Source organism: Leptidea sinapis, chromosome 13, assembly GCF_905404315.1.
Source record: "Leptidea sinapis chromosome 13, ilLepSina1.1, whole genome shotgun sequence".
In the NCBI taxonomy this organism is placed as follows: domain Eukaryota; kingdom Metazoa; phylum Arthropoda; class Insecta; order Lepidoptera; family Pieridae; genus Leptidea; species Leptidea sinapis.
The window spans coordinates 11370519-11389308 of NC_066277.1; positions in this window are offsets into that span (position 1 = coordinate 11370519).

Consider the following 18790-nt stretch of genomic DNA (forward strand, 5'->3'; position numbering starts at 1 on the left):
ATGCCTCAGACCTGAGAAGAATTGGCGCAACAAACTCAGCGGGCTTATTTTTTTATCGAATAAATATGTTTACAAAGTAATATTGTACAATTAAACTGATTATTTAATAGCCTGAGGGCGGTCACTCCATTCCCAATCTGTGTATCATTAAGAAAGTCATTTATGTTATAGTAACCTTTACCACACAAACGTTTTTTAACAATTATTTTGAATAACGTAATACTTTTGTTTTGAACATTTTCTGGGATCTTGTTGTAAAAGCATATACATTTCCCCACAAAAGACTTACTAACTCGACTTAGCCGAGTAGTAGGCATCATAAGTTTATGTCTGTTCCTGGTGTTAACATTATGGTTATGACAGTTTCTGGCAAATTCCCTTATGTGCCTATGAACATACATTACATTATCAAGAATGAATAATAATAATATACTAGGAATCGAACTTCGTTCCCACCAAGTGTTCCGTGACACTCACTTATTTTAATTACATTCTCACTATCAATTAGTGACACAAATATATACAGCCTTAGATTAAGGATTGGTCTCCGCTGCGCTCCAAGTAGATACCGCACTACCTTAGAACAATAGCTTTCATTACGGCAACTATTAGATGCTTGTGTGCGTGGCATCTTGATACACATTGACATCTTTCAAATTTTGTAAAATACGCTTCGTGTTATTTTACATTGAAATTAATAAAATACAAAATACTTACAGATTATATATGATCTCAGTGTCTTTCTTATTTCTTGTATTATTATTTATACAAGTTACGCAATTCGGCATTTTACTTTCAATTATTAGCAAAGTTTAACAGAACATTTGGCAACTCAACGTCACACGTCACACACATTGTTCGAGACTGGCTTGAGTAGGCACATTTGGGCGTAGTATTAGTTGCCGCTGCGGTAACTTATTGGAGCGTGTATACAGCATTAAAATAATAATATTTTAATATGTTAATTCGCGACTATTGTGACACACATACACACATGACACCCTATGATCGGATATACAAACAAAATTGTAGTTAATAATACTCACACCAGATGATTCTCATATTTGTTCACCTCTTAACACTTGTTACTTGAGATTGAGGATAAAACTTACATGAGAACCTACACGCTACCTCTTTATATAGTAAACAGCTTTTGATGAGGTATTTCCCGGGTCTTTTTATTTTTATTAGGCATTCTAGTTTTAATAACATTTGAGAGTTTTTTGGTACTTAAGTATGAAAACAATTTGTTATGTTTTAAAGTTATAACCCTCACTGGAATTAATTATATAAATAAAATTTATGAACGATGCGGGACTTGAAATTTTATTTGTGTAATTAAAGCCAGATGTGAGGGTTATCAGTTTAAAACATAAAAAATTGTTTGGATTTGCAAGAGAAACCCGGCTATTTAGTTTCAATTATTAGCAAAGTTAAACAGAACATGTGGCACGTCAACGTCACAGATTGTTCGAGACTGGCTCGAGTATGTAGTTGGAGAGCAGTGGAGACCAATCGTTAGTCTTAGCTATCACCCATATAATATACATATTTATATTTTGACAATGTAGTTCTGTAATCATAAATTTAATAAAATAGTTATAAAATAAATCCTTGACAGTTCCTTGCCTTCCGCTTTGGCATCAATAAATGATAGGTATATAATCTTTATAATATTACTAGCTGAACCGACAGACGTTGTTCTGTAGATAATAAAAAAATACTGTTTTATAGGAATAAGCCAATAATATTTACAAACATCAAGAATGCTCCCTGTTGTTAACTATAATGAAATTATTTCACAGCAGAACTGTCAAACCGTGCGTCAATAAATTCTCTTATAGAAAATATGTCCATGCAATACAAATATTGAAAATAAAAATGATTATGGGTCCCAAATCGAAATAAAAAGTATCCTATCTCTCAAGTTGGACTAAACTGCACTCGATGAAGTAATCCTCATTAAAATCCGTTCATTACTTTAGGAGTCCATCGTGGACAAACAACCTATCATGTAATTTATGTATATACTAGCTGCCCTGACAGACGTTGTTCTGTAGATTATAAAAATAAAACATACTGTTTTATAGGAATTTGTAAATAATATTTCAAAACATCAAGAACTATTTCGTAAAAAACGCTCCCTGCTGTTATAATGAAATTGTTTTACAGCGGAACTGTCAAACCGTGCGTCACTCAATTCTCTCATAGAAAATATGTGCTTACAAAACAACTATTGAAAATAAAAATAATTATGGGTCCCAAATCGAAATAAAAACTATCCTATCTCTCAAGTTGGACCAAACTGCACTCCATGAAGTAATCCCCATTAAAATCCGTTCATTAGTTTAGGAGTCCATTGAGGACAAACATTGTGACACGAGATTTATATATATTAAGATTAAGATGTACAAGCATTAAGAATGTAATTACTTAAATGGAACTTTTTGTCAAAATGTCAAGACGTACTTACTGTCTTGACATTTTGACCAACTTGTTTATAGCTTCGCAACAAAACTACACAAATATGCATTCTGTAATGACATATTTTGATAACCCATATAGCCGAATGGTTAGTGACCCTGCCTGCTAAGCTAGAGATCCCGGGTTCAAATCCCGGTAGGTGCAAACATTTATATGATGAATGTGAATGTTTGTTTCCGAGTCATGGATGTTTATAAGTATTTATTTATGTTTAAGTATGTATATTGTATTCTATGGGTGCAAGACAACGATATATCGTTAGATAGACAGGCTATGCCTAGTTTGGGGCAAGATAATTTGTGTATAAGTGTGTCTACATTATATTTTATTAATGTGCTAACTGCGATTAACAATTACACTGACCATTGTACTAACAACTTCCAAATGTACGACTGTTTATTGTCTTTGAATGTTAAACTCGTTAACAACATTTTAAATGTAAGAGGAAAATACAACATTATCCTTAAGTGCTTGATAAGAGGGAAGTCCACAAAAACCATGATTGAATACTAAAAAGATGTGAATTGTTGTTGTCTTTTTATGATCAATGTGATAAAGATAAAATACTAAAAAATACGGGATGCACTCCGGGAGTGTCGGCAAAAGTAAAAACTTGAACAAAGAAATACAAGTAAAACAATCGCCTCAGGGAGAGTCTTCGCTAATTACAAAGCTTAAACGCCAAATAATTAAACTGTAAAAATATTTGACTGATGAGATTCGAACCCTCGACCTTGCGGTGTTTCGGTTTAGCAATCACAATGAGTCAACCGCTGGTCCAATAACCGTATAATCATTAACGGCCGTTTTCAATAACGTATCTCTGGTTACGGATAGATTGCTGTCACCGTTTAATGACAAGATCTTATCTGAAAATTTATTGAATTAGGCGTTACTTTGCGGAAATCCATAAGTATACAAATGATTTAAGTTTTCTTTAGTGTTAATTCCGCCAATATTTGTTTTTAAAACAATTCGACACGTGTTTCGCCTCTACACGAGGCATCCTCAGGACGTGTTGTCTCGCCAAAATCTCAGTCTTTGAAAACGGCCGTTAGTTGAAATAGCCGAACTGTAATTAGTTTGAAGTATATTTTATCCATAATTTCAACGACTGCCTTACGAATTTTCGATCAGTCCACGTGTCCTAACGCGAGTTCATCATTTATATAGGCATTCATTTGGAATGCCTATATAAATGATAAACTCACTTGGAATGGGTGGTAGTTTTTTGACTTTCAATAAGTGATGTCACATCCTATTTTGAATAAAAATATTTGAATTTGAATTTGAATATACCCATCGCATGAAATGTGCTCAACACCGCTATAGAAGTTTTCACTTCAATAATGAACACACTTTAAAAAGTAGAAAGTAATGTTTTGTAAATATGCAATACTCCTTGTGCAGCAATATTGTATCCATTTGATATTTAATAGATTTTATATTTAATTTAACTTTTTTTTTTATGGAATAGGAGGACAAACGAGCGTACGGGTCACCTGTTGTTAAGTGATCACCGCCGCCCACAATCTCTTGCAACACCAGAGGAATCACAGGAGCGTTGCCGGCCGTAGGAAGGTGTACGCGCTTTTTTTGAAGGTACCCATGTCGTATCGTGCCGGAAACACCGCACAAGGAAGCTCATTCCACAGCTTTGTAGTACGTGGAAGAAAGCTCCTTGAAAACCGCACTGTGCAGGACCGCCCCACATCCAGATGGTGAGGATGATATCCTAACTTGTGGCGTGTGGTGCGAAGGTGGAATTCGGCGGCAGGAATCAGTTTGAACTGCTCTTCGGAACACTCCCCGTGATAAATGCGGTAGAAGACACACAATGAAGCGACGTCTCTACGCAACGCCAAGTGATCTAGCCAATCACAGAGCACTGGATCCCCGACAATTCGAGCTGCTCTGCGTTGCACGCGGTCAAATGGATCGAGCTGATACTGGGGTGCACCAGACCAGAGATGACAGCAATACTCCATGTGAGGCCGGACCTGCGCTTTGACTTCTATTTTTGAGCATGTTAGTATAGTTTTTGTTAAGTATAATATATTTTCTTCTGTTTCAAACAACATCTAATATAGGACTCATAAACTGGATAACTTCTTCCACGGTTTGTGTGTCGATTTTTTTTATTATCTTTATATTTTTTATTATAAGGTAAGAAAATCAAAGGTTCTTGCTATAAAACCTACATGTACCATATTATTTTAACTATAACCATAGCAACCATTTGTTATATAATAAGCAACTCAATTGTCAGTTTGAATTTGAGTTATTGAATGATCTTAGATTAAGGATTGGTCTGCGCTGCGGTTCAACTAGATACCGCACAACCTGAGAACAACAGCTTTTTATTACGGCAACTATTAAATGCTTGTATGCGTGGTATCTTGACACTCAATGGCAGCTTTAAAATTTTGTGACATACGCTTCGTGTTATTTTACATTGAAACTAATAGAATACAAAATACTTATGATAAATGATATTATGTGATCTCAGTGGCTTTGTTCTATCTTGTATTATTATTTTTACAAAGTCTTACAACGCAACCCTGCATTTTAGTTTCAATTATTAGCAAAGTTTAACAGAACATTTGGCAACTCAACGTCACACATTGTTCGAGACTGGCTCGAGTACGCTCACTTGGACGTAGTATTAGTTGCCGCACTTTGCGACTACGCCTCCGGTGACTAGTTGGAGCGCAGTGGAGACGAATCCTTAATCTAAGGCCTAGATTCAGCTGGAATTAAAGTTAATTCCATCGTTTGATCGCAAGCTGAACTATCACTGAGCACGTGAGTTTGGAAGATATGTTTAATACTTCAACAACAAATAAGTACTTTAAATTGTTCTGAATGAAAATTGCCTTTTTTTCTTATATTTTAAATTACTAGAGCGCCGCCAAATATTAACATTTAAATAAAAATTTACAAAAAACAACCGACTTCAAAAAAAAATTATTCCAAAACAATAAACATAATATGCACCAAAAAGTAAAAAAATTCATTGCGTACTTTTATGCAATCTAATTAATCTAATTCTAGTTACAATTATTTTTATTTTTGGAATCGGTGTCGTCCCGCCGCGGCCCCACCATTGCCTCGCGCCTTGTCACGTTGCGCGTGCGACACAAGCACATCTCACCTACAACTATATATATAGTTACAAGCCTACATTGGCTGACACTGACAAGCTTTCAAATAAAAAAAAATATAAAAATCGGTTCACCCAGTTGAAAGTTCTGAGGTAACAAACTTAAAAAAAAAACATTCCAACCAATTGAGATCCTCTTTTTTTGAAGTCGGTTAAAGATAATAATAATAATAAATCTTTATATGTTGCAAAAAAAAATACAATTTTGCTTAAAATTACCCTCGACCCTCAAACTAGGACAGCCCGTGACATGGGGGTCAGTCTCTTCCAAGTTGTGCATTGTAAAATGTCAAATAACAAACATCAACGTATTTTAAGGTCTAACAATGGATAGTAAGAGCTTTATTTAAGTAGCTTCGTTTTGTATTCAGCTTGTAGTTTTTAATCCTATGATGCTTTAAACTAGTATAATAAAGAACCATGGTTTAAAAGACACAGCATTATGTAGTTTTTAGCAATAAATGATATTTAACAGTAGATTATAGAAATAGGGGATAAAGCAGTGACCTATGTCACGGGTGCAGCGTAAATTGAAATCGTAACGAAGGACTCTATGGTTAAATCCCGAACGTAGAGAACGTCATTAATAAAATCTCGCTACGGGACTTAAGCTCACCCAAGAATAAGACTGTTTTATGCCCGAGGAACATACTCTACTTTTATAGATTTTTGAATATATTATGTTGTCGATTCAATATCACTATAGCTAATCAATTTAAGATAGGATTCAATGAACATTTTTGTTATTTTAGGGTTTCAAGTACAAATTAATTCAGTCCTTAGAGCCTGAATTACATTAAGTACAATGTTATGCCACTGTTTTTAGAGGTTCAATTCAGTCCCAAGAGACTGAATGAAATTAAGTACAATATTATGCCACTGTTTTTAGAGGTTCAATTCAGTCCTTGGAGCCTGAATTACATTCAGTACAATATTATGCCACTGTTTTTAGAGGTTCAATTCAGTCCTTAGAGCCTGAATTACATTCAGTACAATATTATGCCACTGTTTTTAGAGGTTCAATTCAGTCCCAAGAGACTGAATGAGATTAAGTACAATATTATGCCACTGTTTTTAGAGGGTCATTTCAGTCCTTAGAGCCTGAATTACATTCAGTACAATATTATGCCACTGTTTTTAGAGGTTCAATTCAGTTCTTAGAGCCTGAATTACATTAAGTAGAATGTTATGCCACTGCTTTTAGAGTTTCAATTCAGTCCCAAGAGACTGAATGAAATTAAGTACAATTTTATGCCACTGTTTTTAGAGGTTCAATTCAGTCCCAAGAGACTGAATGAAAGTAAGTACAATATTATGCCACTGTTTTTAGAGGTTCAATTCAGTCCTTAGAGCCTGAATTACATTCAGTGCAATATTATGCCACTGTTTTTAGAAGTTCAATTCAGTCCTTAGAGCCTGAATTACATTAAGTACAATGTTATGCCACTGTTTTTAGAGGTTCAATTCAGTCCCAAGAGACTGAATGAAATTAAGTACAATGTTATGCCACTGTTTTTAGAGGTTCAATTCAGTCCCAAGAGACTGAATGAAATTAAGTACAATATTATGCCACTGTTATTAGAGGTTCAATTCAGTCCCTAGAGACTGAATGAAATTTAGTACAATATTATGCCACTGTTTTTAGAGGCTCTGAATGACCAAGTTTAAATCGATATTACTACCCTAACTTCTGGAATGAAATATAGAAATTTAATTCGTACCAAAATTCATAGATAACGCGCAACTCGAACCCACGACTTGAGTTACGTCCAAGCGCTCTTACCAACTGAGCCGACCGCCCGAGTGACGAGCGACCGAAATTTTGGTACGTCTTGTTCATCCCTTAGCTTGTGGCTCCATCTACAGGATCTAATTTACAGTCAATAAACTACTCAACCCCAATAATTGCATAATATAAGGAAATTGACTTCAAACTGTTAAGATTAGCAAGAGCGACATCTCATGTCAACAAAGTTTACCAGTGGGAGATTTACTCCTACACCATACTTTGCACAGGAAGCCGGCTAGATTATGGGTACCACAACGGCGCCTGTTTCTGCCGTGAAGCAGTAATGTGTAAACATTACTGTGTTACGGTCTGAAGGGGGCCGTAGCTAGTGAAATTACTGGGCAAATGACACTTAACAGCTTTTGTGTCAAGGTGACGAGCGCAATTGTAGTGCCGCTCAGAATTTTTGGTTTTCAAGAATCCTGAGCGGCACTGCATTGTAATGGGTAGGGCGTATCAATTACCATCAGCTGAACGTCCTGCTCGTCTCGTCCCTTATTTTCATAAAATAAAAAGTCAAGAAAGTAGGTCATAGGAGCCCCTAAACGGTCTTTTTTAAAGGTACTCATTTAGTATTGTATAGTCCTGGAAAATACTGCTTAAGGAAGCTCATTCCATAATTTATTTGGACGTGGCAAAAAGTTTCTTGAACACGTACAGACCCTGCTAAATCTAAAAACTCATCTTAAGTTTTGCAAATATAATACAAGACTTATTAAGAAGTTGCAAATATAATACAAGACTTCCGAGAGAAACATAAAGCTAATTAGCATATTTAAATTATTGGTCTACTATGAAGGTCAATTGTAGGCAATGAAGCCTTAAAATATTATGTACATTACTCGTACTTCTTTAAAAATTTAAAAAAGCCTGACATTAACATTTAAGAATAAGAAGGACGCACGCAATAATGAAATTGATTGTCGGTGGACATGCCAATAATTTCTTTTGGAAATCTGAGAATAAAGCAATATCTATTATGTACCCAAAAAAGTAGTACAGAACCTTCTTGCCTGGCTCAACAAACTGGTTGGTGCGAAAGGCATCACCTGCTGGTTTGTTGGTTTGTTGAACGAGCGGCGACTGTCGACAACGCCATACGTACCTTTCTGGAACATACACATACAATCTACCATACATATATATATACTAGCTTACTCCGCAGACGTCGTTCTGTACATAATAAATAAAATACTTTTTTCATGACTTTGTCAATAATATTTCATAACATCAAGAATTATTTCGTAAAATATGCTCCCTGATATTGACTATAATGCAATTGTTTCACAGCAGAACTGTAAATCCGTGCGTCAATAAATTCTCTCATCTATATACTTATAGTTACACTGGGGAGTTAGAATTTCTGTACAATGAAAAAAATGCTCAAAACCGAGTCAGGGGATGTAAAAAGACAAATAGAAAAAGTCCCGATTTTTTTCACTGACCACTACGTGGCGGCGTTTAGTGACCATTAGTGTTTTATTTTCATAGACATTTTTGAATTTGAAATAATATTATCTTTTGAATGAAATGTCCAATTATAATAAATCAAACAGTCCGTGTTTGATTTATTATAATTGTAAGTAAAAAAATAAGGACTCCGTGCCATCTTACATAACAGTGTAGCACCAAAACAAGCCGATTAACGTGTAAATACATAGCCCTACGCACACACTTACACTACTACAGGACAATAGGCGGCCATTATGAGAATTGTTATCGTCTGTGACAGATCAGTTTGCGTCTCAATAAAATATTTTAAAAATGCCGTCGTGCGTTGTGGAAAAGTGTAAAAACGATACTATATAAGTATTTGTGGCCATATATGATTATTTAAGGGAGAAAAAATTGTGTAACTAGTATCCCCCGTAACCGCACACACACTAGCATAACGGTGCTTCACTTGCTAATATCACGGTCCGGAGTCCTTTTTTTTTTACTCGTCCGTGAAATCGAAAACAGTATTTATATATTAAGATATATATATATATATATATATATATCAAAGACTGCTTATATTAGCATTGTAATTGTGGACGAATTTTTTAACATAGTCTAGTAAGTTTTTAGTTTAGTCGTTATAAACATACAAAAATATAAATCTTTCCTCATTATAAATACAGTAATAAATATGGTACAGATTATATAATTAGTAAAAGGCATCACATACAAATATGACGTCAAATAGCTGATAGCTGATACAGTTTTTTACTCAAGTTACTTCACTCTAAGATAGATTCTTCTATATTAACATCACAAATTGGTATCAAAGCGCCCAATAACTACACCAGGACAAAATGTACTATATACATTCCTTATTGCAGTACTAATTACAGGCAACAATCATATTTTATTAGGTGTCCACAAGCAATAAATCAGATATAAGTTGACTCGCCTGATTTCGATCTATTCAATACGTTATCAAACGCGTTAAGAGGTACATTGACAAAGTGTTGAGTACGTGTTCTCTTGAGTGCTGAATACCTGAATAATATAATTTCCATTCATTTTGTCTTCGTGTTATTATATCTAAATACTTTTATTGTATTACTTCTTGATTTTTTTCTTTTATGTTCATTATTTATAAAGAAAAGAAAATAAGGGACGAGATGATCAGGACGCTCAGCTGATGATTATTGGTACGCCCCACTCAGTACAGTGCAGTACCGCTCAGGATTCTGAGCAGCAATTGCGCTCGTCACCTGAGACATAAGATGTTAAGTCTCATTTGCCCAGTAATTTCACTTGCTACAGCGCCCTTCAGACCGAAACACAGTAATGTTAACACATTACTGTTTCACGGCAAAAATAGGCGCCGTTGTGGTACCCATAATCCTTTGCACAGGAAGCCGGCTAGATTATGCCTCTCACTGGTGGTAGTGTATTTGCAAGAAGGTCCCGTACCACTCTTTTGGGTACCAACATGTTCCTAAAACCTGAAATAGCTTTGTTTCGAACTGTCCAAAAAAAAATCGTTAGCGTGTTTCCCAACAATCAACGGAAAATCGCGTGCATCCTTCTAAGTCTTAATATTTCATACCGAAATGATTTTAAAATTTCGGTGAACGAATATTTTATAACTTTTTATTTCCTACAGTAGACCTTCATAACGTACCAGTTTTAATATACATGAAATATTAATACCAACATCCGGACTTTCTTTAAAGAATGTACAAAACTTGAACAAAATAAAAACTAATACGACATCTGGATTCGTACCGGGTTCTTTCCGGATCACCCGATATCCCATCTGAGCTATTACAGTCTTGTATATAGTGGCGAAATTTACCTTTATATTCTAATGATATTAAAGCTGTTTTTCATTAAAACACGGATAAAGCAACAATTTTTTTAACTTGAAACTAGCTAGATCGATTTGTCGCCCCCGAAATCCCCTGTATACTAAATTTTATGAAAATCGTTGGAGCCGTTTCCGAGATTCAGATTATGTATGTATACTAGCTGCCCCGACAGACGTTGTTCTGTAGATAATAAAAAAAATACTGTTTCATAGGAATTGGCCAATAATATTTCAAAACATCAATAATTGTTTCGTAAAAAATGCTCCCTGTTGTTATAATGAAATTGTTTCACAGCGGAACTGTCAAACCGTGTGTCACTAAATTCTCTCATAGAAAATATGTCCATGCAAAATAAATATTGAAAATAAAAATAATTATGGGTCTTAAGATCGAAATAAAAACTATACTTTCTCTCAAGTTGGACAAAACTGCACTCGGTGAAGTAATCCCCATTAAAATCCGTTCTTAGTTTAGGAGTCCATCGCGGACAAACAACGTGTCACGTAATTTATATATATTAAGATATACAAGGATTGTTCGTTTAAAGATATAAAATAAGGTTGTTAGCATAAGTAAGTCGTATTATTTCTGCAACAGTTAAGATACCATCGAAGTCAACCCAGATTACAAATACGTCTTGGAGTGCTCTAATTACACACGATTTTGGAAGGGTACAAAAGGGTAAAATAAAAGTCTCTAACATTTGTAACTTTAAGTCTAGACTAAGATTCTCTCCCCTCAGGGTCGTTAAACTCTCGCTAAAGTGATTAAAATGCAGTCAGCGCTTGAGGAGTGATGATACGTTTATTCATCGACGACATAGGGACTAGAAAATGTTTAACATATTTTTCAAATAAGATAGGAGGAATAACTCCTATTGCACTGGATTTTTATATTTGCATCGCATTGGTCTTTGCTCTTTACTACGTGTCATTACGTAGACTCCCAGACATTTCCGAGAGAATTGGATATCACAGAACATACGGGAACATACATACAACGGGAAAATTCTTTTGCGAAGTCGTTATTTTGAAAAAAAAAATTTTTTGAAAGACATCATAAGATCATATTATAACGTGTCCACTACCATCTCGGCCAATTTATTTTACTCCTACGGGGTCCTTCTGTATTTAGTTAGCTAATCTAACAACATCTTATAGTGACCATAATATCAATATTGAAAATATTTTATGTTTTAAATAAATAGATTAACTTGACCATCTCTCTTCTAGTTCTATCTACCTTAATTGTACGTGGCCGCCATCCGAGGACTTTACCCTACCCGACGCCACTTCAGTTTCGCAATCATCTGGGCTATGTCGGTAACTTTGGTTCTCCTACGGATTGTGCCCCGCACTGTATATTAATATGTGTTATATTACGTGAAAATTCTTATGCGATATTGTTTTTATAAGAAAAAATTTTTTTGTTACACAAAATAAGGTCATATTATAACGTGTTCACTGTAGTAAAAAATAATATAAAGAATTAAATTGATTGCAATAAAAAAAAAACAAAACGATTGAGTTTTGTTTTGGCGCGTTTAGTAAAATAGTCAATTTCTCGTACAAATCTGAAGGAGCGCCAATATCACAGCACGAATCTATCATAAATAACGTTTTTTTTGTTTACAATTTTTGTTTGCAAACAACCGATATATTACAATACCAAGCTTGTTTATCTAACAACCCGGAACATATGCTGCACAATGATACCTCGACTATTGTAAACACAAGTGGCTATAGCATCTCAAGTGGCCGCGCCGGTTTTGGCACCAAAAGGGCTTAGCAGGTGGCTTCTGCGGGCGCACGCGACGTGTTGGCATATCAGAGGTTAAAATATCACAGAACATTCACAACGGAATGCTAAATGTGAGCTAGATTCGTAAGCCAAACTATCTCAACAATCTGATTTCTTAAGGAACCGGAGCAGTTTAATAAATAAACACATTAAACACAAAACAAAATAATAAAACGAAGTATGGTAGTCAAACAAGACTTTAGCGGAAGTTGTTCCCAGAGTAGCCATAACGATTTAAACTTATATAGAACTAAAATATTACTTATTTCAACGTAGGTAGTTACTTCTTTTATTAACGCGATTGATACACATCTAAATAAAACACTTGTAAAGGATTAAAAAGCGTGTAAATGTAACTGTGTTTTTACATTAGATTTTTGCGTTAAAATTACAGTTTTATTATTATTTTAGTTAAAACTAACTAGTTAACATTTCAAGACCTTTCCAGATATGGTTTTCAGTGGGACTGTCCTTGGGAGCCCCCTGAAAACGAGATCTGGAAAGCGGACTGTCCTTGGGAGTCCCCCTGAAAACGAGATCTGGAAAGGGGACTATCCTTGGGAGTCCCCCTGAAAACGAGATCTGGAAAGCGGACTGTCCTTGGTAGTCCCCCTGAAAACGAGATCTGGAAAGCGGACTGTCCTTGGGAGTCCCCCTGAAAACGAGATCTGGAAAGCGGACTGCCCTTGGGAGTCCCCCTGAAAACGAGATCTGGAAAGAGGACTGCCCTTGGGAGTCCCACTGAAAATGAGATCTGGAAAAGAGACTGTCCTTGGGAGTCCCCCTGAAAACGTGAAGCAGAAAGGGGACTGTCCTTGGAAGTCCCCCTAAAATCGAGATCTGGAAAGGTCTCGAAACATCGAGTTAACTAAAATAATAATATAAATGTAACACTTACGCAAAAATCTAATGTGAAAACACAGTTACAATTACACGCGTCTTAATCATTGAAAAAGTGTTTTATTTATACTATTTAAATGTTTCATCTATTTTTCAACTAGAGTATTTCAGGTAAATACAACTACAAATTGTCTAAGCGTCGCCAACACAAAGTTTTCGTTGATCGTTGCACATTACGCGGCGTCACGACAACCACAAAATTGCTTTAACTGAGCTCTACATTCAACAAGGTTGCATTACTTGGGCTAACTTAATACAAGGTTATGTTCTATGTTACATATTTGTCTTAAACTCGACTTATTCAAAACTTTTTAAGAATGCGACCTCGAAAACCTGTTTTATGTATGAAAAATAATATTTGCCATCTATGCTATTTATACCAATTGCAAGTGAAAAATAATGACTATTCGTAGAATATTGATACTCTCTATACGACTTCCATATTGTTTTACCAAGAGAACAGAATAATATTAGCATTTTCCGAGAGGGCGTCGCTTGTTGGCAACAAGCAAATCTAAGGGAATGGATACACCCGACTACAATCTTTTTCTTTTGATGAACAACGAGAATTTTAAATTATAATAAATTTAGATAAATTAAGCTTAAAGCGATTTGAATCTTTTCAACAGACTTTGAAAAAAAAAAGAAACGGTGTGTATGTGTGTGTCATACTTTATCAAGGGAGCTCATTAACACATTATAAAACTATTTTTATTCTGTAATCCTAAACTAGTAAATAATATTTACAGTAAACAACAATTCTGGCCCTTAATATTATTAGGACTTAAAAAATTCAAATATTTTTTCTTCCGTTACAAAATAAGACTTCACGGCTGAAAAACCCGTCGCTGTGTTAGCCAACTATAAGTCAGCAACCTACTCATAAATCACCTGAATAACGTAAAAACTACTGAATCAACTTCAAATACAAAGGCCAGAAGTGTAACTGATTCAGAAACGTTTAAATCAACTTAACGTTCAAGCTGTGTATAAGAAATTAATGAGCTATATATAGAGAGCGAATATATAAAAATATATTGTACACAACACGAAACCTCCTTTTTTGTAGTCGGTTTTAAGATGATGGTTAATGTGAAGCATGTTGATCTACAGATCCCTTACTTCGGTGAATTTCGTTCAAGAGCCATTACTTGAAGAGTGCTCGCCAAGATAAAGTGGTTGGTCTAAAGGAAAAGGTTCATTGCCGCAGCTTTTATGAGACTCCTGATTAGTCAATCATAATAATAATAATAATATTGACACACTATTGCACAAATTATCTTGCCCAAAACTAGGCATAGCCTGTAGTATGGATGCAAGACAACGATAATATATTTAATACAATATACTAACTTAAACATACATAAATACAAATCCATGACTTGGAAACAAACACTCATATTGATCATATAAATGATTTCATCTACCGAGATTCGAACCCGGGACCTCTAGCTGAGTAGGCAGGGTCAATAACCACTGGACTATAGGGGTTGTCTAATAATATAATCATTTAATGTTCTTGTTATTCCTCTGTTGTTACATTGACGCATGTTTTTATATGACAGTAAGGGACGAGACGAGCAGGATGTTCAGCTGATGGTACTTGATACGACCTGCCCATTACATTACGACATTGCCGCTCAGGATTCTTGAAAAATCCAAAAATTCTGAACGGCCATACAATTGCGCTCGTCACCTTTAGACATAAGATGTTAAGTCTCATTTGCCCAGTAATTTCACTAGCTACGGCGCCCTTCAGACCGAAACACGATAATGATTACACATTACTGCTTCAGTTGCAATACTACTGCAATTTAAATCTCCAATCTTTCTTACAACATACAGAGTATAAAGCAACTATATCCAAAGAGTGAGGGGTTGCAATTGGACCATTATTGAAAAAATGAAAGAAAACGTGAACTCCATTAATTGTAGAACACGGTGCGCCTCTCAAATTTCAGTGCGTTGGATGGTCAATTACCTAATTTTGTGTCTATTGCAGATAGAGTCAAAGACTGATAATATCATCAGTTTGACTGGCCAGCTTACATTGGAATAGAACATTTTGACTATGAACATCTAGTATATCCTATTAATCCTGTGTTTTTTTGGTACCGGATCGACATATTACCATTTGCGTTTCTGTAATGTGCAATCGCAATCAACAACATACAGGATGTAAAACAGCTATATCCTATAGGTTGCAATTGTACCATGATTCTGCATATATTTGCACTGAAGATGTCCAAAATAATGAATATTGTGGTGCAGATTATTTTTTTTTTCGAATAAAAATGCAATGCAATCCATTCTTTAATCATAACTATCTAACTATCCCATACAGTTTCAAATAAGGTAGGAGTGAATATAAAGACTCAATTTGATAAGAATTAAAAAAGAGCGAAAATATTTAACTAACTGGCTTCAAATATGTGGATGAAAGGCATAAAAAAAGGCACAAAAGGCATTTATTTTCACAAAATTGACACCTTTAGTATTATTTTTTATGTCATTTTTAATATACTTGACACTACTTACTACCGCTTCGGAAATAAATGGCGCACTGAAAGAGAAGAAGGGGCGCAAGAAACTCTTCCAGCATTTATTTGCGCTCTTTTTAATCAAATATACAATATTGTATTGTCATTGGTATTGATATAAAATAAATATAATCTAGTCCCAAGCTGTCGGATCAGTTATATATTCAGCTGTGCAGTAATAGTATTTACGATTGAGCCATTTTTTAATAAAACTTTAAAATTTATTTATAGATAATGCCTGAACAGTGGCTGGGACTTTATTACAAAACTGTATACAAGTTGAGTAAATGCAGTTCCTCAATAACACCATCACCATCAATAACAACCGATCTCTGGACTACTTCCAACACTATTCGCGTCCATTTACGTCTTTGAGTTAACTGCTCAATTAATCTGATTTTATTTTTTTTTTTATTTAAGGCTTAGAGTGGAACAAAGGAAGGAGTTATTATAGGTACTTGGGATATTTGTATATCCAAATGTATTGAGTTTTCTTTAGTGTTAATTTCGCCAATATTTGTCTTCAAACAATTCGACACGTATTTCACCTCTACACGAGGCATCCTCAGGAGATGTTGACTCGCCAAAATCTGACACGAGACATATTTATGGATTTTCGCAAAGTAACGCCTACTTCAATAAATTTTAAATATTTGTATATGTCGTAGGTATATTGTCAACGCCGTGACATCACAATTTCACTACTGATATATATATATAGTTAACCGGTAGATTGTCTATCGACTTCATTTTTTACAATTTAACGACCTGGTTTTAGTGACATTTTAATGTCACGGGTACACTATAGTGATGTTATAATAAACGACCCAATAGACGCTGTTCTGTCAAAAGAAAAAAAAGACGTAAGTATTCGGAAATAATGTAGTCTAGAAATGAAACAAACACGTATTTCTGAATGATTTTATAATATGCATTGAAAGAAAATGATAAGGACTAATATCATATCTGTGTAAATAGCTTTTACATTACCGCTTTATAATTGCCAATATTTATGTAAAAAAAATGTTTTTTTTTTTATGAAAATAAGAGAGGAGACGAGCAGGAGGTTCAGTTGATGGTAAGTGATTTCCCATTACAATGCACTTGAGACAAGATATTAAGTCTCATTTGGCTTGTAATTTCACTAGCTACGGCGCCCTTCAGACCGACCGACTGCAGAAATAGGCTCTGTATGGTACCCATTATCTAGCCGGCAACCTGTGCAAAGGAGCCTCCCACTGGTATATATAGTATATTATCCTTAAGATATATACTAAAACCTGCCGCGAAAACCAAGCTATCCATTGGTGAAATCAGCACGAAAAGCGGTCCAGTAGTTTTAGAATTTATCGCGAACAGACAGACAGACAGACACACGCGGCGTGATAATGTGGCGACTTATAAATTATATTTTATAAAAGACTATCTAATAACTTCTATAATAATTAAATAGCTATTAATAATAATTTGATTTAAATTTACTGATTTTATGCCAAAAGTTGTCTTAATCTCCATACTTTCTATTGTATAACTCACAAGTTCTTATTAAAAATCTTTTACTACCATATCTAGTATTGTTTTGGCAAAGCACAAGCTTTTATATTACGCGTAGACAGTCTGGGTACATAGTATAATTATCAATATGCATATAATTATATGAATCAATTTTTTCCGAAAGTATAAGGACTATACCTGGCAAATTGGTAAATAGATGTATTCTGTGAACTGCATTAAGTTAAATGAGATCTACTAAGTAGTTATTTATAATACGTCATAAATCGTAATCCAACAAGAACTTGAAGCTGTACCTACAACCAATAATATCAATTAATACAAATGTCTAATATCTAACTTGTAACGTAATACCTTCGTAACATTATAGATCGTAGAAATATAAATCGTGCATATTAACTGTAATAAGCGTTTGCCGAAAGATTCGTTCTGAAAAGAACATTTTATTTTATATACCGTAATATTAGCTCTTATAAGAACCATTTCATAATGCTGTCCATCAAGTCATAGAATCATACAGATCACCAGTAGTCATCTCATCGAAGTACAAGCATCGTGACGTTCTCTCGAAGACCGCAGATATACTCACCTGATCAATCATATGCTCCGCGTTACACAACCTCACAGCAAGGCCGAGCGTTAGTTTTAGAGCGAGATAGAACACATAATATTATTCTCAATTCTTATTGAATGAAACGTTTAACTATTGGTCATAATGTAAGCTTTAGTATTGGTGTGTATTTTCTAAACTTGTAAATATTTTTTAAGTAACAATTGTAATTGGTTAACTAGTTTTAAGGATTTTGTAAATCATGTATCATCTTCCACATATTCCTCACAGTCTTCATACTACTCAAGCAGTTTTATATAATCTCCTTACGCTCAGTCCTTAAAAACTTTTATATTATGTTACTTGCTGCTACGGAACCCTTCATGGGCGAATCCGACTCTCACTTGCCAATTTAATCATACTCTTCTGAAGATACTTCAACGTCACAATTCCTATTGGCCTATATATATATATATATATATATATATATATTATGAATGGTATGCATGGCTCCATTATGCATAATATCCAATTTATTTTATCTTAAAAGTTGTCCAACTCAAACTGTCACACAAATCTCATTATTCCTGCAGGATACCACATAGTTTGCCGCAGGAATAATAAAGGTATGAAAAGAAGTATGTTGATTGTATAATGTAAGTATTCCTAAGATATTTTTTTAAAGCGATAACCCTTACTTCTAGGATTAATTACACAACTTAATTGGAAAACAAAATTTATGAACGATGC